At 44.7% G+C, this 22,771-nt stretch overlaps 1 protein-coding gene across 4 annotated transcripts in view; it reads right to left on the bottom strand.

Annotated features, from left to right (window-relative positions):
• The window catches only part of ABCA1 (ATP binding cassette subfamily A member 1), a 148,623-nt gene extending 126,246 nt beyond the window's left edge, over window positions 1-22,377 (bottom strand). The window contains exon 1 of one of the 4 annotated variants that reach the window (XM_055124798.1): window positions 22,063-22,377. The gene's annotated coding sequence lies outside the window, so the exon portion shown is untranslated. Of the gene's footprint in view, window positions 1-21,692; window positions 21,798-22,062 lie in introns of those variants that run through there. The other 3 variants (XM_055124811.1, XM_055124802.1, XM_055124805.1) reach the window with 3 other exon arrangements.
• Window positions 22,378-22,771: the final 394 nt, after the last annotated feature.

Raw genomic sequence — 22,771 nt, 5'->3', positions numbered from 1 at the left:
TGCCTGCAACTTATGTTATAATATGATGCTATTCAATAATAATATTTTGAAAAAATCAGATAGAATCGCTCTATTAATCATTCTGCCCTCAAGCAGAATAGAGGATGAATATTAGGAATTAGTAAATAGCAAGTAGCAAAAGAAGAGTTGCAAAGTTGTGGATACACAACCAATTGCTGAACTAAAAATCCTAAATGAAAAAGAAGACTGCAATGCAAAGGTCAACTTTGGGTAGGATTTTTACCCTTTTGTCCTCCACCCCAGAAGGACTTGCTTCAAAACTTCCAGAAAAGAGAGTGGAAGAAGTCTGCAGTGTCGGAGAAGGAATGACCCTAGTATTCTGTGTCTGAATTCATTCATTGATAATCCAACAAAGCAGGAATTCTTCTGAAATATTCAAGTCTTAAGACCTACTTTTCATTATCACCCGCTCAGCAAACATCTATAAGGGCAGAGATCTCCAGTTTCTCACTCCAAAAAAGAGGGAGAATTAGTACAGCTCTGTACCCACTTCTCATGTGTTGTCTAAAGATACCACCTGGGCTCCCATGGGGAAAGCCAGAAATGCAGTGGGAGGGTCCTGGGTGCAATCACAAGTTGTTTTCTAAGTGCATCTTAGAAACCGTGAAATAATCTGCTAGACTTTTTTTTCATGCAAAGGCAGTTCTCCAGGAATCATTTAATTTATGTGGAAAATGCCTGAATCTTTTCAAGTCTCCAAGGTTACAATGGGAGGTTGGGACACAAGTTTGTCATTAAAACAGGGAAGGAGGAGTTAAACGAGTGGAAAGAACCAGGTATGAATTAACCTGTTTCACAACCACGTGTCCTAAGCCAAGCCCTTTTTGCTTTGGGGGCATCCATTTCCTTCTTATAAAATGGGAATGGCAATGTCTACACTACTCTACACTGATGCTTTAAGAATTCAATGAGGGGCTGGAGCAATAGTACAGCAGGTAGGGCATTTGCCTTGCACTTCGCCAACCCAGGTTCAATTCCCAGCATCCCATATGGTCCCCCGAGTACCGCCAGGAGTGATTCCTGAGTGCAGAACCAGACAGAAGTCAGCCCTGAGGATCACCACGTGTGACCCAAAAAGCCAAAATAAAAAAAAAAATTCAGTAAGATGATCGAAGTAATTTACTCACACAGATATGGCAAGTAAACTGCTTCAACTGTTCCTCTCTTTGTTTTTTCTGGACTGTGGGCACTTTCTAGTAGAGAAACAGTTATACCATGACCAAACATCCTTTCTTTATTATTTCTAGCAAAGCCACTGTGGGTTTCTAGGAAGGAAGGAAGCGCACAGTAGGAGCGAGGAATCTGAATAGCCTCACGCTGGAGACCTCAGGGAGCAACCAGAGCTCGGAATTCCCTAAGCCTGAGTGGAATATCTCAGCAGAAAAGAAAACACATCTCTATAGTATGTGTGCAAGGAGGGGAAAAAAGGCCAAGTGAGAAGGTTTGGGGCGAGTTTCCAGATATGGGTTTTGATCCCAGGAACCCCCCATCCTAAGACACAGGGAGGGTTAGCAAGAAGTAGCCCTGAGTTCTGCAGGTAGAGGTGGGAACCAATTCTCCACCCACCTCGGTGCCAGATTCCTGTGAATTCCCTCCTCCCACTGCAGAAAACAGTGATTACTGCTGCGAGAGATTCCGTCCAAAGAGGAGAGTTTGGCAATGTGCAAACCCCTCTGTTCAGGTATCTGAAGCCAAAGGAACATTTCTACATCAGTTTTTTAAGGAAGTGCACAAACAAGCCAAAACCAAAAAAGGAGGTACTACGTACTGGATTTCCCAATGCTTCAAAGCTAGTAGCATGTTCACTTCTGCCCTTCTGCACATTTCCAGTTACTGGCTGGAAAGGATCCCACTTCCCAATCATGGCCAGTCAATAGGTCACGCTCATCCCACTCTTGGCTGACCACAAGAGCCACTTCCCAACTTCAGCCTTGCCCCCAGTCCATCCATTTATCACAGAGAGCAACTAAACATACTCAATTAAACCAAACATCCAAGGAACCACTCCCTGACTTAAAACACTTTGCCAGCTCCCCACAACCCTCAAGATAAAGGTCAGTCCTCACAGCGTTTTATCTGGCCTCCCTGCTGCGTCCAGCCTCTCATCATTCCCCACCCACTGACTGATGCCCTGAAGAGCTGCTTACAGGCTCTGACAGAGATGCCTTGGGACCCCCTGCTGTCTTTAAACACTTCCAAGCTGCTTGATTAACTCTTCCTCTGCCTTAGAGCTCCACGCAGGATCCTGCCCTGCCCTGCCACGGGTTTGGGAGCCTCTCTGGAGACTCCCACAGAAGCCACTATGCTCCCTTGCAGGGTCTGTTCTAATTCTGGAGCCGGCCTAGAGCCCTTGCTATCTCTGGCTCCCCTAATATGCAAAATGGTGCCTGGTGTGTGCTCAGGGACTGTGGGCTTAAATTGATCAACTAAGAGACGGACATGAGAAGCAGGGGTTCAGAATGGAAGGGGGTGGCATTCGTGGCCCTGTGGTAACCAATTTCTCAAGCTTGATTAACTGATTCAAGCAAAGTGTCCCCAGAGAGAGCTCTTAGCCTCCCACACACACTCTGACGGCCATAGAGGACTTCTGAGCTTCCCAGGTGACTCCCAGGGCATCTGGGAAATGTAATTGAATCTAAGTTAGTTTTCCATAAATACCAGGTTTGGCCTTGGAGGCCAACAGTCATGAAGTCTGCTTCCTGCCAATTTTCAAGCTCAAGGGCCGGATGTTCAAGTCTACACCAGGCCTCAGCATAAGCTATCCAGATGGGCTGCCCCTGGCCAAAATTTAAGTTTCTAGGCCAGAGAGACAGAACAAGAGATAAGGCCTCACATGTGGCTTTGGCCGTGACCCTGGTTCAAATCCCTGGAACCACATGTGGTCCTCTGAGCACTACCACAGGTTACACCTGAGTATAGAGTTAGGAATAGCCTCTGAGCACTGCCAGGTAGGGCACAAAATAATGGTTATTATTAAATGTTTTGCAATGTGACTGTCTCCATACCTAAACCTCTGCTCTCCAATGACTCTGTGGAAATGACTCAAAATGATCTTTTTTTTTCTTATTTTTGTTTTTGGTCACAGCTGGTGATGCACAGGGGTTACTCCTGGCTCCTGCACTCAGGAATTACTCCTGGCAGTGCTCAAGAGACCATATGGGATGCTGGGAATCGAACCCGGGTCAGCCGCGTGCAAGGAAAATGCCCTATCTGTGCTATCACTCTCCAGCCCCTCAAAGAGATATTTTAAAAACAAATATATATATTTGTTTTTACGAAAACAAGTATATATGTATGTATATATACATATATATATATTCACTTTCAATACCAATACCAAGGGGTATTTTATTTGCTCCTAGCTCTGTTCAGGGATCACTCCTGATGGGCTAAAGGGACCACAGGGGACACAAGGGATAGAACCCAGATTGGCTGCATGCAAGGCAAGCACCCTATTTGCTATACTATGAACTCCGGCCTCTGTCACTGGGTATTTTAAAGTTCTTAATATCTAAGAGAGTCAACAGAATGCTTAAATGTAACTTTATCAAACATGATAAAATCTATCTCAAACAAGATAAAAATCCAACATCACCAGTTGTGGAATCTCAGAAGCAGCAGAAATGCAGACTAATTGGTGTTCCCTACTCTATCTCAGCTGCCTTTTCCCCCAGCATGGAGGGATGGGTAAACGATCACTGCATGACTGAAATGCAAACATGAAAGTTTGTAACTGTACCTCACAGTGATTCACTAACAAAAAAAAATTTTTTTTTTTAATGCAAACTAAACCCACCAACAATGTTAAGGTATTAGCAATTGTATGGAGAAGCTCTAACAGTCACTGGCTACAAAATGGAACAGACCCTTTTCGTAAAATAAAACAGTAGTAAGGAGCTGGAGTCATAGTGCAGCAGGTAAGGCACTTGCCTTACATTCGGCCAATCCAGGTTCAATCAATGGCATCCCATATGGTCCCCCTAGCCCTGCCGGGAGTGATTTCTGAGGGCAGAGCCAGGAGCACCACTAGGTATGCCCCCTCCCCCTCCAAAAAAAGAAAACGGTTCCATGGTTTCTTATAAGGTCTGGTCAGCCTGTTCGCAGCTCTCTGTGAAAATGAGAACCTAGGTTCACACAAAGCTCTGTGCATGGGTGTTACAGAAGCTCGATGAGAGTAGCCCCAAACTGAAGACAACCATATGTCATAAAAAGGTATCACTGTATCACTGTCATCCCGTTGTTCATCGATTTGTTCGAGCGGGCGCCAGTAATGTCTCCATTGTAAGACTTGTTGTTACTGTTTTTGGCATCTTGAATATGCCACAGGTAGCCTGCCAGGCTCTGCCATGTGGGCAAGATACTGTCTGTAGCTTTCAGGGCTCTCCAAGAGGGGCAGAGGAATCAAACCCGGGTCGGCCACGTGCAAGGCGAATGCCCTACCCGCTGTGCTATCACTCCAGCCCATCAAAAGGTGAGAAAGTTAAAACAGGTTAACCACTCAGCAATAAAGAGGAATAAATTCTAGGTAGATGCAGAGATGAATCTAAAAAGTCTTAAAGAAAATCAGTCAGACACAAATGACTACATTCCATATGAGTCCAAGAATATGACATTTTAGGAAGGAGAAACAATACGACAAAGTCAGATGAGTGGCTACTTGTAGCTATGAGTGGGAGAGAAGACAAAGGAGCAAAACAAGGGAGCCTGGAGTGACCAAATTAGGATATGCCATGACTGCAGTCATGTTTATACAACTTTATACAACACGCTACATTCAAACCATCCACTTAGAAGAGAAATATTTTTCATGCAGATAATATATCATAAAACTAACCCCTTCCCCTAAAACTGTCATTATTAGCATATGTAAGGCCAACCATGCACTGGAAGATCTAGGATGTACCATAAAGCTTGAGTATGACCCTTGCACTGTAGCACTGTATTCCGTTGTTCCTCGATTTGCTCGAGCGGGCACCAGTAACGTCTCCATTGTGAAACTTGTTGTTACTGTCTTTTGGCATATTGAATACGCCACGGGTAGCTTGCCAGGCTCTGCCATGAGGGCAGGATACTCTCGGTAGCTTGCTGGGCTCTCCGAGAGGGACGGAGGAATCGAACTGGGTCGGCCGTGTGCCAGGCAAACGCCCTACCCGCTGTGCTACTGCTCCAGCCCTTACAGAAGTTAAACAGTGGAAGTTCACCACTTATTTGATCAACCTCCACTGCAGCCTTCACTCTACCATGTTCCTCTGAGCCACATCAAATATAACCTGAGGGGCCCATTGTGTACCAGGTACTGTTCCAGACACTAGACAAAATAAGTGTGAATAAAAGAGGCAAGGTTCATACGCTCAACGAACTTTTGTTCCTGCAACCAGGTAGCAAACAGATAAATGGCCGAGGGTTGTGGAGGCATGGGACGGTGATCATGCTGAAGAGAAATGACACCGAGTAAAGAAGCAGCAAGCAACAGTGGAGTAACCACTTGGGGATAAAGAAGTGAGAAAGTGGACACACGCTCCTCATCAAAAGTCTAGCGATGGCTGCAGTTGTGCGTTCTATGCACTGTTCCCTAAATGCCAGATAAAATCATTGATACTCGCAAGAAGGGAGGAAAGGATGAGTCTGCGTCAAGCCTGGGGCAAGGGGCAATGATGATCCCATCAGCAACTACCACCCAGCTCTCCAAGCCCTCTTCCTTCCCAAAACGGCCCCACTGAACTTCACCTGAAAGTGAAGTTCACGACTTCACAGCTCAAAGAGAGATGTGAACTATAAAGGCGAAATACAGAGACAAACACAACAAGGTAGGAGAGTTTGGGCGGGTTTTTTTTTTTTTTTCTTCCTCACACTTGGCAAAGCAAGAAGGAAAACAGGAAGTAGTTCTCGTGACTGCTGTCTACCCTTCCAAAGCATTAAATCTGCCAACGGAAATGTGATGAGGGAAAAACTGCTCATGCTTGCATTACTACCAGAAACTCCTAACTTGGGCAGTAACAAAGGGAATTGACGGTTTCTTCCATCCTGCAAGAACATTGCAGGCACTTGAGGCCCTGCCCTCCAGCTTCTTGAGGACGTGAGTCACCCCTAATGCAACACATGTCTCAGAAGACACCAGTATCTGGGTAGCACCATTGCACACTGGGGAGGGAACCAGCACCTCCACATAGAAACAGCGGTTTATCCTCCACAGGACCATGTCCCAGCTGATGTTGGATTAGTAGATAGGAGAATAATATACAGGATTTTCAAGACACACCCCCCTCCCACCCACCCTATCTAGTGAAGCTGAGGCCCCAATCAAGTCAATGCCTTGCCCACAGTCATGCCCTAGAGATAGATTCAAGGCCCAACTTTTCCAAAAACTATCATGTACCCTGCCTGACAATTCTCCTAAAATTCCGTTTATTCTTTCAAACACATTTGCTCTTGCGAGTTCTAGCTGAAGAGTTCACAAGCCCAGATGTGCAGTCAGCAACTTGTGTTTCTGCTTCAAAGACGGTGGCTTATGACTTCCATTTCTCCAAGTGTATAAATAAATGTGTATGCAGAAGGTCTGCTTTGCTGGGCAAATTCCTGTGGTTTCACATAGGTGAGAGAGTGGGTGAAATTTGTGACCAGACTCTCTCCTGCTGATATTGCGGCTATATGTTTTAGAGCAATAAACAGCCAGTCAGTAATCTACAAAGAGAGAGATTTAAGACAGCATTTAACTACGAATTGAATGCACTGGCACTAAAGTTTAACTGATTGCCTATTCATGAGATGTGGATGCAAAAAGCAAGAATCAAAGAAATTTATGCATTTCAGATCCAGCAAAAAGGCGAAGGGTCTTGTAAAGTGAGGATGTGACTCTTGTAAGCCTGACACAGCATGCTTGCTTTGGCATAGACCTGTTCTTGAACTGCCTCTTGCAGAGCCATCTTTAAGGAAAAGGCTAATGAGGTGACTGACAGGCTAAAACACGTTCCCTATAGGACTAAAGGTGGGACATGCTGCTATGGAGGAGGGAAGGCAGTTGTTATCTCCCGTGATTTTTTTCTCCAGGTCCTTCCATCAACACTACTAAGCTCTGAAGCTAATTTGACTCTCTGTGTAAAGGTCATCCTTGCTAGCCCCAGAATTCCACCCCTCACTCTCTTACTATCCTGTTACCCACAATTTCAGCGAAATCACTCTTACTGCCACAAATTCCTTATAGCATACAAAAAAGTCATGCCTAAGTCTCCTGAAACCATAACATGTTCATATTGAAACTTAAGGAGACAAAAAGCATAGGACATCCTTCAAAGTCAAGCATTCTGTCATTCTAGAAGCTATACTCACATACTACCTATTTTAAAAATATAGATCAAAATACAGAGAGACAGAGATATTCACTGCTTTCATTCACTCTAAGGCAGGAAGACTTTTTTTTAATACCAAATCAAGTATTACATTTAGTTGATCTCTACTGATAATAACTTTATCGACAAACACAAATTCTTCTTTCCCCTGAAATACATATTCAATTCCTTATACACAATTATTGGCTAACAGCAGAATTTCTAAATGAGGGCTATGAAGTGCAAATAAAAGTCAGAAGAGATCCATGAATAATATACAAATCTACAACTAGCTTTTGATAAGTATAATTCTTCATGCTGTCAGCAATTCTATTTTCAGAGAGATTCAAAATATTTAAGTCAATTTCTATCATGTCACTGATTGTTGGATAATGAAACATACTATTTTTCATTATCAATATTCTTGATTCTACCATTTGCAAGTCTCAGGACTTCGAAAATCACTGAGAGCCAGGATTACTGAAAGCAAATCTTTCCTCTACCCAAATTTTGTTTCATCTTTATAGAATTAAGAGAAATTCTAACAAAATGCTAAGAGATTGCCCTTGTACCCCTGCTGATTTCCACTGAACAAACACAGTAACCTTCAAAGGAAGACTTCAGCAAACCATACGGCTATTTGCTTTTTCCCTAGTTGGGGGCTATGTAATACATGGCAGGGGAAAACCTTTCCCCTCGAAAAGAAAACAGCCTATCAACATTATATGGCATAGAAAAATAATCAAATGTTTTCAACTGTAATCATCATGCCAAAATAAGAGGGGCTGGATGGAAGAAACTATTTTGATCATAAATAACCTAAGCTGTAGAAACACAAACAAGCAAGGCTGCAGGAACAATCAGATATTTGCAGCAAAATGTGACTGGGTAGATAATGTTCCCTATTGTAGGAGAAGTTTTCTAAGAGCATATATTTTGTTTGGTTTGGGGGCTACGCCCAGCTGCATTCAGGGCTTACTCCTGGCTCGTGCTCAGGGATCACTCCTGGTGGGGCTCATGAAATCATATGGGGTGCTGGGGATCAAATTGGGGTCATTTGCTGCAAGGCAAGCACCTTACCCGCTGTCCTATCGCTCCAACCCCTAAGTCAATATATTTTTTATTCCCCCTTCCCCCTATCACGGCCACTGAAGTTGTGGCTGCAAGCAATGACCAGGGTTTCTCACATCTGCATGACTAGTGCTTATGGCAGTCACGGATCAGGGTGCATTGCCTGAACACCCAGTCAAGGGGCTGGCTGGGGGTCAAAGGTCACACACCTTTCATTGTGGTGCTCACTCACATGCTCTCAGGTGGGCGTTGTACGGGAGCTGTGATACTCCTGTTCATTCTGTCGGGCTCTCTGCAGGACAGCTGGAATGCTCACACCTCCTGGCCGTATCACTCACCCATTGTGCAGCTGCAGTGCTCACCAGCAATCACACCGCCTTGTGTGTGAACAACTGCAGTGTAGTCTATGGGGCCAGCATTCCCAGGCAAGCACAGGACCTGTGGTGGACTGGGGACTGAACTTGCGAACTTATGACCTGACTCTAGCACGGCAAGCACTCTAAGCCCCGGAGCTGACCCAATGGTTTCTTCCCCAGAGAATGTTCGAGGAAATGGTTTTAAAAACTGCATTGCCTTCTATCTCAGAAAGGGCATCATCAGGGTTCGACCTTTCCCCCAGCCTAAGGGGTTGATTTTTCTGAGTGTTCAAAGCCCTTGGAAAACAATGCAACTCAAATTCCTTCACTGCCTTCCCCTTACCTTTGGCCCTCCTCTACTAGGCTATAAACGCCTTCCAGTAGTCACGACTCCCTTTTTTTTTTTTCCTGGAAATTACTTGAATCACTAGAAAAGGGAGGTTTTGGAGTCAGAGGAACCCGTGTTTGAGTCCTGAGCTACTCCCTGGCTCTGCTATCCCAGAGATCCTACAGTAGCCCTATGTCCTTTCCATAATATAGAGCGGCTGATGGATGTGAAACATCTAGCCAGTTCCTGGAACAAAGTAAGTGTCCAGTAAATAGTAGCCATTATAGTGACTAATGCTGCTGACTTCATAGAGCAAAAAAGCATTCATCAAGCAGGGGACACACAGGGGCCGTTTATGAAAAGAATCTCTCTTCTTTGTCCAAAGGCGGCATGGCACCCCTGCCACCCCCGAAGACCTTTCCAAACTAAACGCAAGTTCTCTCTGATGCCTGACTCAGCACGAGAGGCAAAGCGTTAACCTACGATCTTAGTGTCCCTTCTGCCATTGTGGCACCACCATAAGACCCCATTCAGGGCCTGGAAGATAGTTCAAAAGGTTGAAGCCCCTGTGTGGCACGGGGAGGCGAAGAGTCGAGACCCTGGCACCACAGGATCCCAGAGGAACACCACTGGGTACGATGCTGGTGGCTCCCGGCACTGCTAAGTCTGTGAACCCAACAATCAGGCCTGCAGAGCCAGACCAAGTGGCCCTTGAGCCCCCGAGCAATGCTTGGGAGACCCCACCCATTTTTTTTTAAAACCCTTTGGAGAAAACACCTCCCCGACCCAACGCCTCCATCACTTCACTAATTCTCTTTGCCCTCTCCACAGTTAGCTCCTGTTTTTCAGATAGACGCACTGTGCCTTCCTCCTGGCCAGCACCTGGTTGACTCTACCCTTCCACCCAACTCCCCCTCTTCCTGAAGCTCTATGACAATCAACTACATGCTATCAAGGCCTGATACTCCATTTTTCCGGCACCTTTATAATCTTTCCCTGGCCACCAACTTAGCAGACGGTCCCAGCTAAACTTTGCAGGGAGCTGCTGTGTCCCCACCTCAAATTCTCCCCTACACTGAGAGTCCAGGGTGCAGGATGACTTGTACATCAACATGTGTGGAATAAAGGGAGACTTCCAGAATGACCGGAGATTCTCTGAGCAGGTGCACGACCATAGCAAATCGGATATTTCATTGACAGTAAAGGGTGGACCAAAACCAGGAGAGATTTCCTGCTGTGTTCAAAGAAACACAAGTTCAAGAGGGAGGGCCTTCAATTTGGTTTCCCTCTAATCCGGTCAGCTGGGAAGAAGGTTCATTTTCCTTGACCTCATATAAACAAAGAAGTAGCGTTAGGCTGTAGGATGAGGCTGGGGAACCCCTGTGAGCATATCAGCTAATAAGGAGACTCCCCCGATGGGCCTGAATAAATGATGTCACCTTTGACCAAGAGCCTAAGGTCTCTAAAGTCACAGGCTTAAGTCTTAACTCTTCAGTCGAGAAATTGCTCAAGGATGCAAAAGTCACCCCCAGATAGAGGTGATGGCCACCTCAACACTTTATTCCCTTTACTTCTGTCAAATGGAGGCATCTGATGTGCAGGTGCCAATCCAAGTCTAACCCAGAGAGTCTGTAAACAAGTCCACAGACTTTTCGAGAATGACCTCTCATATGAGTCAGTCCCCAACAGGGCCAGCATATGCCATGAGCCGCAGACACTTCCGTTTCTGCCTTGTGAGGACCAGCCAACTGCTAGGTGAGAATTCAGGGGAGAAGATGTAGACTTCCCAGGCCGTGTCAAGAGACCAGGCTGGGCAATATTCAGTCCAGCCTGGTAGTCCTTAGGCCCATCAATGCTAAAGGTCACCGTAGCCACCCAGAAGTGCTCAGTGGACTCTTGAGTTGCCAGGAATCGAGCCCAGGGCCTCCACATGCCAGGCGTGCACGCTAGCGCTTTGAATTAACTTTCCAGTCCATGGCCCCCTCTTTTGAGATTTGAGAGGAACATGATAATAATATAGATTATTCCAAAACTTTTTTCCCAGAGGAAAAATATCTATATCATTCCAAGGCTATCATGATTCTGAGCATTTCTTCTAGAATGCATTACTGTCATCAAGTTTTTCACAGACTAGGGGTCAGAGAGAGGCTCAATGGGCTGATGCACAGGCTTTTACATACAGTCAGCCTGGTTTGATTTCGATAGCACAGTGGGTAGGGCATTTGCCTTGCAATAGCACAGCCGATAGAGCGTTTGCTTGGCATGTGGCCGACCTGGGTTCAATTCATCCGTCCCTCTCGGCAAGCTACCGAGAGTATCTTGCCCTCACGGCAGAGCCTGGCAAGCTCCCTGTGGTGTATTCGATATGCCAAAAACAGTAACAACAAGTCTCACAATGGAGACATTACTGGTGCCCGCTCCAGCAAATCGATGAACAACAGGATGATAGTGCAACAGTGAAAAGTATTTTACATCCCAGAGAAAAAATGTACTCAGGGAAAGACCAAGGCAATAAACTAGAGGGTAAAACATCAACTAGTCTGGTTTCCACAACTGGTTTTAAATGGCATTTTAAAATTCACACGGTCCAATCTGCCCAAGTGCTATGTGCTAAGTATTACATCAGGGAAGCAGTGGAGTCCCCAAATAAAGCTCCCCCAAAAGACAGAGTGCCTAGCTGGTCTCTGCAGCCCCAGGGGTACAGCCATTCCCCTTAATGGAGAACAGCAATTTGGACCCACTGCCTGACAACCCTTCATTTACCCTCCGCAGAGGAGAAAGCCACACTGTGATCATATGTGAAAGGTGACTGGAAGCCGAAACTGGCAAATGGCATTAATTCCACTAAATTTGCAAGTCCCGGGACAGGATTGACAACAGAATAAACACCACTTGACCAAAGGCTTTCTCTAGCTCACACTCAAGGTCCTTACTACAATTAACACAATGATTAAAGTGAAAAAAAAAATCAAAATAATAAATCAAAGACATCCTGCCAGGAACCTCAATTAATTTTAACTAGCCAAAATCATCACAGGGTTTGTGTATTTTTGTATAGAGGATACAATTCCTAAGGAAGCCTCCATACTCAGAATTTCTGTGAGATTTTCCTCCTAGCTGAACAAAGAACAATTGGTGAGAGTAAAATCCAGGTTGGAAAACCTCTTTAACTTGTATACACAGGATCAACAGAATAAACAAATAAGGCCAGTTCAATATTCAAGGATTCGTTGTTCATTTTACACTGGAAAGGACTTGACTTTTATAGAAATAATTCTGCTTCTTCTCTCCTAGAGGACCCTGTAAATATTACCCTAAATTCTGATACAGCAGCAAGAAGCCTGGATTAAAGTGGCAAGATGTCAAGATATTAATTCTCAGTGAATGATAGTTGAGGAGTAAATTCTAGCACTTTAAGCCACAGAACAGATATTAAGACTTTATGATGAAGAGGCTCATTGTAGATGATCTTCTGAGTCTAAGAAAATGGCCTTAGACATCGCAGCAGGTGACCTGAATCCCAGCTCTGCAGGAACAAATTTATATGGAATTGGACAAGTGAAATCTCCTAGGAATACCCTCCAAAAAAGAGGAACAATTATAACCTTTCCCCAAATGTGGGAAAGTTTTAAAGAGAAAACTGGGGAGGTGCTCAGAAGATTTTCGCAGATGAACAGATATGAGTACTAAATATTAAAACACTGAATCACATAATGAGACAATTTTGCTCTTTTTAGCCTTTATAAAAATTTGATGACATTAAGGAGAGAAGTCTCAGGTCTTTAGAGCATGCTAATTTCCTTTTCTAACAAAATGAGAGCAAGCCTTAGAACCAGCTAGTACCTTTAGAAAACAAGATTACAGAGCAGACTGCGGAAAAAAAAAAAATTATCCGTATCTTAAAAAAATCTTTATTTGTGACAACTGATGCCAATTTTCAATTTAGAGGATTAGTAGACAATTGATTTTTTTTTTTTAATATTGATGCTTACAAAAAAATAAGACTTTTTTTTTTTTTCTTTTTGGGTCACACCCGGCGATGCACAGGAGTTGCTTCTAGCTCTGCACTTAGGAATTGCTCCTGGCAGTGTTGGGGGACCCCGTGGGATGCTGGGAATCTAACCGAGGTCAGCTGCGTGCAAGGCAAACGCCCTACGCCCTACCCATTGTACTATCGCTCCAGCCCCTAAGCAAGACAATTTAAATATGGACAGCAGCAGAGAACTGCCTAAGGCAAAGGGTACAGGAAAGACTAAAGAGGATAAAATGGGGAAAATGCTGGCTCCCACCAGACACTCATCTACCCGTAGTCAAGGGGCAGAATTTCAGTTACTGAGGAATTCGAGTACGGTACAGAGCAAACAAAAGCAAACACAGCACAGATGTGAGATTCCACAGCAGTGAGGAACCAAAACAGAGCAAGAGATTCTAAAAAACAGAAGTCAGAGGAAAGAGGAAAGTCTGTAGCAGGAGAACACTGAACTAATGGCTGAACTAATCACTGAGCTAATCTGTCTTGTGCTGAGCACTGGTGAGAAAGCAGGTGTCATTCCTGGAATAGTTCCCCTTAATCTGGGAAAAAGCTATAAAAATAAAACCGGTATGATGTCAACAGTCTTGAACTCCAAGCTCAGGAGCACTGATGGCAGCAGATCCTTTAAGTATTTTGACATTAGTTTAGCAGGCAGAACTCCTGTCAAGTGTTTGATAATTAGCTGCTAGGCGAATCAATTGAAGTGTAGTGGCAGTTTTGTGTATTGACATATTTAACTCATATATAAATATATTTTTAAGATATACTTCCGCCTCCCCTTCCGATTAAAGTCAGAGATCACGCCTCACCTATGCAAAGGTAAACACATACCTTCATCCCAAACTCCTGCGTCTGGAGAAAGGACAACAGGTCACTCTGAACTCATTGCTCAGGGCTTCACTTTCTCTCAGCCTTTCCCAGAGAAGTGTTTCCAGCGCTATAGACTTCCCATCAAATGAGAACACAGAAAGGCAAGATCCTATTGGTTTCAAGCTCCCTCGGACACTTCAAAAAAACAAGTTTGGCTTTACTCTTGGCAAACATGAATCACTCCGATCTGGCATCCAATAGAAATTTTACAAAATGAGTCTAAAGAGGGAGCTGAAACACTTCTTCAAAACTATTTCTCCTCTTCCTGGGCTCTTCCCCTCATCTGCAAATAACTGGATCCTTTTTCTCCCACTCCCTTCCAATTCCCTGTCTATTATGCTTCAGAAAGCTTTGTGTCTTGTCTACCTACCCTCAATGACAGTCTTCCTCTTAGAAGGTGAGTACCATTCTCATCTGCAAATGGACAGTGGCCCTCTTCTTGGAGGATGAATCTCAAGAGTCAGCGAACTTTCTCTCTTACCAACTTTGGTTTAATAGGACTGTAACTTAAGTAAAAGCAAAAATCTATATCCAAAAAGGAAATGTCGAGGATAGGCATCCCAACAAGTACTTTGATTCAGAGAGATTTTTTTCAGATGATAAGAAGAAAATGAGCAGTGTATTTCACTGTGGAGAACTAAATCATATTTTTCCCACTAAAATGTGCTGGGATGAACCAACTTCTTAACATTTCAGGTAAGAATCTGCTTTTGACTCTGTGATTTGCCTCTTTGTCGCTATTTCACCTGTTTTCTCTCCCCTACCAGTTTTTCCTCCCACCATCTTTCTTTCCTTGATCACCATTCTTACAAGGGACAAGATTATGAACTTTCGGAGGGTTTCCCCTCCACCTTTCAAAATCCACATGCCCTGTTACACTAAGCACATTCCTTTAGACTTATTGTTGGGCAGTTTCAATGAACCATCATTCTCAATCCGAACTAGAGAGCTCCAGTTAGAGGACTTACAAACTCAAAACCCTCTTTAAAAGTTATGTAACTTCAGGCTCTCTGCACCTTGGAGATCTGCCCACAAATCAATTCAAGATGTATATTCTAGGCTTTCACTGTTGGAGAAATCCATGCTCTTTCTTGAACATACACACACACACACACACACACACACACACACACAGATATAGAGATAGAAATAGAGATAGAGATAGAAAGATAAAGCTTTTTTACTTCAAAAAAACAAAGGTCATGTAACTCCAATCTCTTATACTTTGAAAAATAAGAACCTAAATTTTAGAAAAGCAAAATGACTTTCCCAAAATCACCAGGTTTTCTTGGTAGCTTTCTGGAATTAATTATACATAAAATTCTATGTAAAACAATCGTAGCAAAATATAGTTATATAGACAATCATATGCAAAATCTAAAGAATCCGTAGTTTTTAGCATATTCTTAAGGTAATGATAGTCCTTTCTCCACATACACAAAACATGCTTTAAATATACATATTAAATTTCCCCTAAAAAAACTCAACAAATGTCTGTTATCCTAAAATATTTTGACTTCAAAACTAGCCATATAAAATGCTCTGACTTTCAAATGCTTTTTAGTAGTTGGATTTGGCACAGAAAATATTGCAGATTTTGAAATACACATAAAGAATGAATAAAAGTATAAGACTTTGGAATAAAAGGTTATTTGTTTAAAAGTAAACCTCTAAATTGCTTAGTTAATTATCCCATTCTCACTAATAAAAATAAGTTAATGTGCAAATCAAAGTACTTGACTGTGAAATGTCACAGACCATAGCATTTTCTCCAACCACAGCTGCCTCAAAAACGGAAATGAAACTAAATGGAATCAAAATTGTTTATTCTACAAAAAAACTGGCCTAAATAATTTAAGTAGGCACTAAAATTTCACAATTTATCATAAGCCTAACCTTAAGTACAGTTATTTCTCACACAGTTTCTATTTCGTATGCGTCTCCGTGATTATCCCATTATTTTAGTCTTTTAGGCTATCTGAAACAAATAGGAGGTTCTCCATTCGTCTCTTTGTCTGAGTTGTTCAAGTCAGCATTTATTGACCCCCTTCCATATAAAATGAGCATGCAAAGAATTTAAGGACAGAAAAGAACAAATCCTAGATGTCCTGGGGAAGCACACACTAGGGAGGCTGACAGATGTCAACTATACCAAAAGACACAATTAGAGACATGATGTGACAAAAGTCTTGTATGCAGTATACCCCAATCAGACTCCTGGCACTATGAGCACCACTGGGTATAGCCCTAGAGGCCCTGAGGACTCCTGGGAATGACCAACATCATCCCTGGCCACATCCTTGGGGACCCTTGCACTGAACAGACAACAAGGTGGTCTTAGGAGGCGTTCCTGTGTGTCCTGGGCACCCACCCACCCCAAAGTCCACCTCGCCAAACTCAGCTCCTAGAGTAGGTTTTCAAAAACTAGAAGGGTTTTATACCAAAATTCTTTTTTCAAAATGGAAAAAAAAAATGAGACATCAAGCTTCATTTTGTTTCAGGAACCCAGTCTGAGGCACCTCCACTTTTAGTGACTGTTCTCTGCATTAATAGTTTATGATCTCAACAGAAAGCAAACAACTCAAGGCTCTATCTGAAAGCAATTTTTACATTGACACAGATTTTCATTCTTAGGCTTTGCCTATTTCTAAAATGTTTCTTCTAAACAGTATCTAAACTGGCTACCTATCTGTAGGATAACATGGGGTTTGTCCTTTTAGCCTTGCCTTAGGGAACATAGTTTACCTTAAAGCAATGTCCTTTCTGTATGGACACAAGAAGATAATATTGTGTTTGTAACTTGGGAGTTGATTGACTCCAATAATATTTATTCCTGCAAATCTGCTTTCTTAACTCAGTTGTCCTCAGTTTCTAGCACCCCAAAGGCAGAGTCCCGACGAGGGACAGGAAGGATCCAGGGCAAGCGGTGAGTTATGTGCTACCCTGGCATCGAGATGGGCCAGGCTAAAGCGCCACAATACTCAACTGTAAGTTGAGGGTATGATCATGGACAATGCTGTCATGATCCAAAGGTAACAACGAGACTAGGACCCTGCTGGGGTCAGGAAGACTAACCTGGCCTGAGGACTGTATAGTGAGATGTCCTCAGGAAGAACCAAACTTTATATCTCTTACTGTGCTCATACAGAATGACATTGCTAGAAATATTAGAAATATTAGAAGTAGATTTACTGTAACTATTTAAGCAGATTACTAGCTCACACCCTGACACACCCTTGTTTGGAATCACTCCCTTGAGTGGATCTCCTTAGATGAGATTTCCTTAGATGGGATTTTGTTAAGAAATGGTCTTAGCGTTCTTTGTTTATTTGTTGATGTTAAACCCACCTTTGTGCCACTGCCCTATGTAATTTGCTATATAAACTAAGTCTGTGGGGCAAAGGGGGCCAGACTCAGAAGAAGCAGAGAGAGAGTACGAAATAAACTGATCGAGCAACCAGTTTGGCCTTCTTCCTTCCATTGCCTGCCCTCGACGGACAGCACACACTGCGGTTCCGGAGCACCGGACGCGGGCGGTGAGACAGAGCTGCCCGGAGAGCCCAAGAGTACACGCGCCCCTCTGGCGCTCTTTAGTTTTTTACACCTATCCAAGGAATTCTTTTCAGTGGAAAATATTCCAATGAAATGGGAGAACCATTCGATTTTTCGCTAGCATTTCATTTGTCAAAACTTTGGTAATGCGACCTAGTCCTTACCCTGGAATTGGAAAATCCATGGAAATCAAATTGCCCTGCCTACATCCTCATATGGCTGTTAATACGTGATTGGGTTACTTAACCTTTCTATACCTTAGTTTCCCCTTCTTTAAAACAAAAATAGTTATTATCCATTTCATGCAAATTACGACAGGTAAAATGCTCAAAATAAAAAGAAACACATAAACAACAAACAAAAAGAAATGCTTTAGGGCTTGAGTTATAGTACAGCACACAGGGCGCTGCGTTTGTTTTGCACATGGCTGACTCAGGTTCAATCCCCAGCACTCCCTAAGGTCCCCCCAAGCCTTACCAGGGGTGATCCCTGAGCACAGAGACACCAGAAGTAAGTAAGCCCTGAGCACTGGGGGGGAGGGGTGGCCAATAAATAAATAAATAAAATGTTTTCCAAAATTTTGTTCCTAATCTGCTACACCAATTTAATAGCTTGTCGTGCTATTTTACTTTTTTAAAGCAGATTTGGAAACTTGCTTTCAGAGAAGGATACCTTTTAAAAAGGCTAAATTAGATTCCTAGACCATAAAGTCTTTACAGAGAAACTTAATTTTAAAAGTCCCACAACATAATTATGAAGGGACTAGAGATCTTATTACATCCAAAAATGAAGAAACAAAATCACCAAAGTTTGGACTGACAACTAAACTCATACTTTAGGAATGAAACTAAAATATTGGGTTTAATTCCCTTTCTCTTTTGTTCCTTATACTTTTACAGTCAAATACTCTGTCATCCTATTTTCTATGTGACACACAGGAAATCAACAACCTACTTACAAATACTGAGCTGAAGCAACAAGAAAGTTTCCACCTTCAATCCAGTTGAGTTCAGTAAATCTGTCTCTTCTCTCCATGGTGTTGCAATCCCACAGCTATCAAGGTCGAGCTGAGCTAAAGAGAATTTGGCAGTCCAAAGCAACTGGGAACCATGACACAGGCTACAGGTTCTGATAAGGATTATTGCCCGTAAATGTACCAGGACACAATGAGCATCCTTGGAAAATCCTCTGCTCTCAGCAGCTAAAACTGTACCACCTCCTGCTTCGTAGCAGTGTTCAAGTTAACTCTGTAGCCCACTGGCTGGATTCAAATCTTAGCTGGGTTACTTGCAAAGTACCTGGTCATGATAACTGATGTAGCCTCTCAGTTTCCTAATCTGTAAAATGGGAATAATAAAAGAGTTTGTCACAAAGATGAATAGCACATGGCACATGGTGCAATTCAGATGCTATCTGTTCAATATTGCCAAAATGTAGGTCTTTAGGATTATTTCCATATGCCAATATAAAGAGGGTCACAGATTTGTAGCAGAGACCCTCCTTCAGAATGGGTAAATGAAACATTTTTTCAAAAAGAACTTTTAAAATTAAATGCTGGCATACCTGCTCATAGAAGCATTATACTTGTCTATGCTTTTAAAACCCAAATAAAAAATATATATATTTGGATTTCAGAGTTGTTTAGAAATGCAAAAACTGTCTACTGGAATACACAAAGGGCCCATAATTAAGTATTCTAAGCCATGCCCACTGAATTATTTTAGGAGCTGAAAGTTAAAATAGTGAATATACTAACAGTTGGGTCTCTGTAAAGAGGCATAAGCAGAGAGTTACACAAAAGGGAAGATCCTTAAAACGACAGTAACGGAAAAATAGTTCAACTGCTTTCCATATAAAGTAAGAACTACAGAGAATAAAGAAGGCTGTATCACGAAGTTCCACTCAGTTTCATTCATTTTTAATAGTATTTGCACCGAGACTTCCTTGAACAGAGATTCAAAACAACCAAGCCCTAATCACCCTTTTAAGTTCCTAATCATGGTCTCATGAGGCCTATAAATACCTGCTAAGTCAAAATGTGCAGTTGTCTGTAGCAGGCCTCTATTTAGATGTAAATTGAAGTACTTGGAAGAGTTGTAATTTCTAATGCTCTTGTGTACGGGGGTCCCCAGCAAACTCAGATGTTTGTCATTCTGAAACATCGGGCAGGCCTTCGAGGGTGAAGAGTGAATAATTCACAGACTCGTGAATTGTGGTGACTATAGTAGGAATTCTTATCCCCAAAGTGAAATGAGCGTTTTTTTTTTTTTTTGGCTTTTTGGGCCACACCCAGCGATGCACAGGGGTCATTCCTGGCTCTGCACTCAGGAATTATTCCTGGCAGTGCTCAGGGGACCATATGGGATAATGGGAATCAAACCCGGGTCGGCCGCGTGCAAGGCAAATGGCCTAACCTCTGTGCTATTGCTCCAGCCCCATTAACTGAGTATTCTAACCTTGATCATTAATTATGATTCTACAGCTCTTGCTCAAATAGTGTCCTGTTCAGTTGTAAGCAACATTTTCCGAAAACTCCCAGTGGTGAATTATTTCCATGCTTTTTAGGGGCACATAGGGGAAGGATAAGATGGCAATGGAGACTATGCACTTGAAAATTACAACTACATGAAGACGGTCATTCCCCACGCTTCCATGCTTTCTCAACTTTGGAAAAAAAGTCTCAGAAAATGATATGAGCATCATAAAATCTGGGATTTTTTTTTTTTTTGCGGCAGGCAAAAAAAAATAGGAAGAAATAAAAGAGGAGCTGAAAAAAAGTTTTTTGGGAGCTGACACTTAGATCCTGTTTTAAACTAAGATCAAAAGTTAAATTTGGATCTCGAACTATTGTACAAGAAATCATTAAAATTTCTCTTTTGAACTTGGAAAGTTCTGCGCAGTTGTTCTTTGTGCCTGGGTACTGTAGAGTGGGGGAAATCCAGCCTTTTAAAAAAAATGATTTGCTAATCTTCATTATCGAGGAATTTTTTCTTTAAAAAAAAAATCAAATATGTCCCCTACTACATGAATGTATATATACCGCCCACTCTGGGAGGCGCCAAAGGATTTTAAGAGCTGATGCTTATCAGTGCTGCAAAACACCAAAGCTAATTACTTCCAATGCCAGACGCTTCCCCCCCCCTTCCTTTTCTATTTCTTTATGTTCTCCTTTCTGATCAATGCTGAGAAAGAGGCTCTGACCCAGAACCCTGGCCACCCACCCACGCCCAAGAACCCCGGGGATTAGCAAAACTCTAGGATTGGAGAAACAGACTAACAGAAAACAACCGGTTGGGCTTTCTCCGGATCCCCCGCGTTTCCCTCCCAGTTCTCCAAGGACCAGTCTGCCCCGGATCTCGGTCGGAACCGGCGAGCTCAGGGCTTGCAACGCCTTGAGAGGCTCGGGCCACACTCCGGACACGGGGCGATTCCCTGGCCACTCGGCCAGGAGGCGCTGCGGGCCAGTCCCTCGGGGCCACCGGCGGCTGTCGCCCAGCCCTCCCCGCCCCCGCGGCGGAGCCCGGCTCAGCGCAGGAGCGGCGAGCTCTGCACCGCCCGCCGGGGTTACTCGCGGTCATTCCGCCGAGCCCGTCCGCACCCGGCCTGGGGCTGCCCAAAATGACCGGCCGCTAAAAGGGCAGGAAGATGCGGTGGAGGAGGGGGCAAGAGTGTGCGGGAAACGGCATCTCGGGTCTGCAGGCGCTCCCGAGTCTCCGTTTTGGAAAAAGAACACAACTCGTCGTCCCCCTCCAGTTCTCGCTCTCTCATCTCTCCGACACACTCCGCTACGCCCGGGACCAGCGCTTTGGTCAGCTCAGGGCGAAGCATAGGGGAGACACCGCCCCCCCCCGCCCCTGCCTCCCCCAGGGTCCAACAAAGCCCCAGGGGTCTCAAAGCTGCAACTGCGCCACGGAGCCGACTGAGATACCCCACACTAAAGAGTTTTGGGGCCATAAACACGGACCGATTCCCAGGTTAGAACACAGCCCGGCTTCTCAACCCACGGAGCTGGGACGCGGTGCCGGCACAGTCCGGGGGTGGGGGGGAGGGTGGGGGGTTTGCAGTCCCTGCTTGATAGGGGTCTGCACCCGCTCAGTGCTTCAGAACAAAGGGAAGAACCGGGTGCCCGGACCTACCGTTCTCTGCACCCCTGCGGCGGCGCCCCCAGCAAGCGCAGCCTCAGCCCCGCTGCGCCCGAGGTCCTGCGTCCCGGTCCCCACGCCCAGAGATGCTCCCGGGACTCCGCCGACGGGCCAGCCTGGGGCGCCGCGGCGCTTAGGCTTCTGGCGGGGGCGGGGGGGGGGGACCAGACCTCTCCTTTGGACAGCCCCTCCCCACACACACCCGTTTGTTTACGAACCCCCCCGCGAACCCCGCTTCCCGTCTTCCTCTCTCGGCGTTGCCAGAGGTGAGAATGGTTCGGGATCGGACCGAAGTCTCCCGAAACCCAGAGCTTCCCAAACACTCCTCGGCCCCGAAACGAAACAATAAGTCATAGCCTCTTACCTGCTTTCCACTTTTGTATTTGCGTCTTTTTTTTTTCTGCCTCCCCCCCACAACCCTTAAAAAAAAAAAAAAAAAAAACCTTCCGGAGAAGGGGGTGGGGGGGAAGAAAAGATGGGACAGTTTGGGGGCGGGGGGTAAGGGGCAATGCACCCCGAGAAAGTGGCTTTGGCAGCGCGGGACCCGCGGCGCCCCCTGTTCTGCCCACCTGCACCCGAGCAGAGGCGTCGGTTCGGCTCGGCCGCTCGCGGCCCCACTCACGCTCCCTCTGAATTACCGGGGTTTTGCGGCGACTAGTTCCTTTTATAGATTCGGCTGCGCCGAGCGCCGGGGTTACTATCGGTCAAAGCCTGTTCTCTCCCTCCTTCCCCGCCCCCGTCCCCAGCCTCTGTTTATGTAGTTCAGTCACTCAGCAGAAAGCACGTGGAGCCCAGGACCGCCCCTTAAACGGGCGACGGCCCGCAGTTCCTAGCCGCGCCGGGTCGCAGCAGCCCACGGGTCCCGGCCCTCCCCCCACCCCCCTGGAGCGCGCCCTCTGCCCTCCCCCCACTCGGTTTGCCTATTCTGAGCTGGGATCTAGGATGTGGGGTTGTGCCTGGAGACCCTCTGGCTGCTCCACCCTCTCTCTGGGCAACCCGCAGCGCTCAAGGAAACGGCTTCCTCCCAAACTCCCAATGGGCAGCGTTTTTTTTTTTTTCTCCCCCCTCCCCTT

This window comes from Sorex araneus, chromosome 1 (genome assembly GCF_027595985.1).
Source record: "Sorex araneus isolate mSorAra2 chromosome 1, mSorAra2.pri, whole genome shotgun sequence".
Lineage (NCBI taxonomy): Eukaryota > Metazoa > Chordata > Mammalia > Eulipotyphla > Soricidae > Sorex > Sorex araneus.
This window is presented reverse-complemented; position numbering and strand designations above follow the sequence as displayed.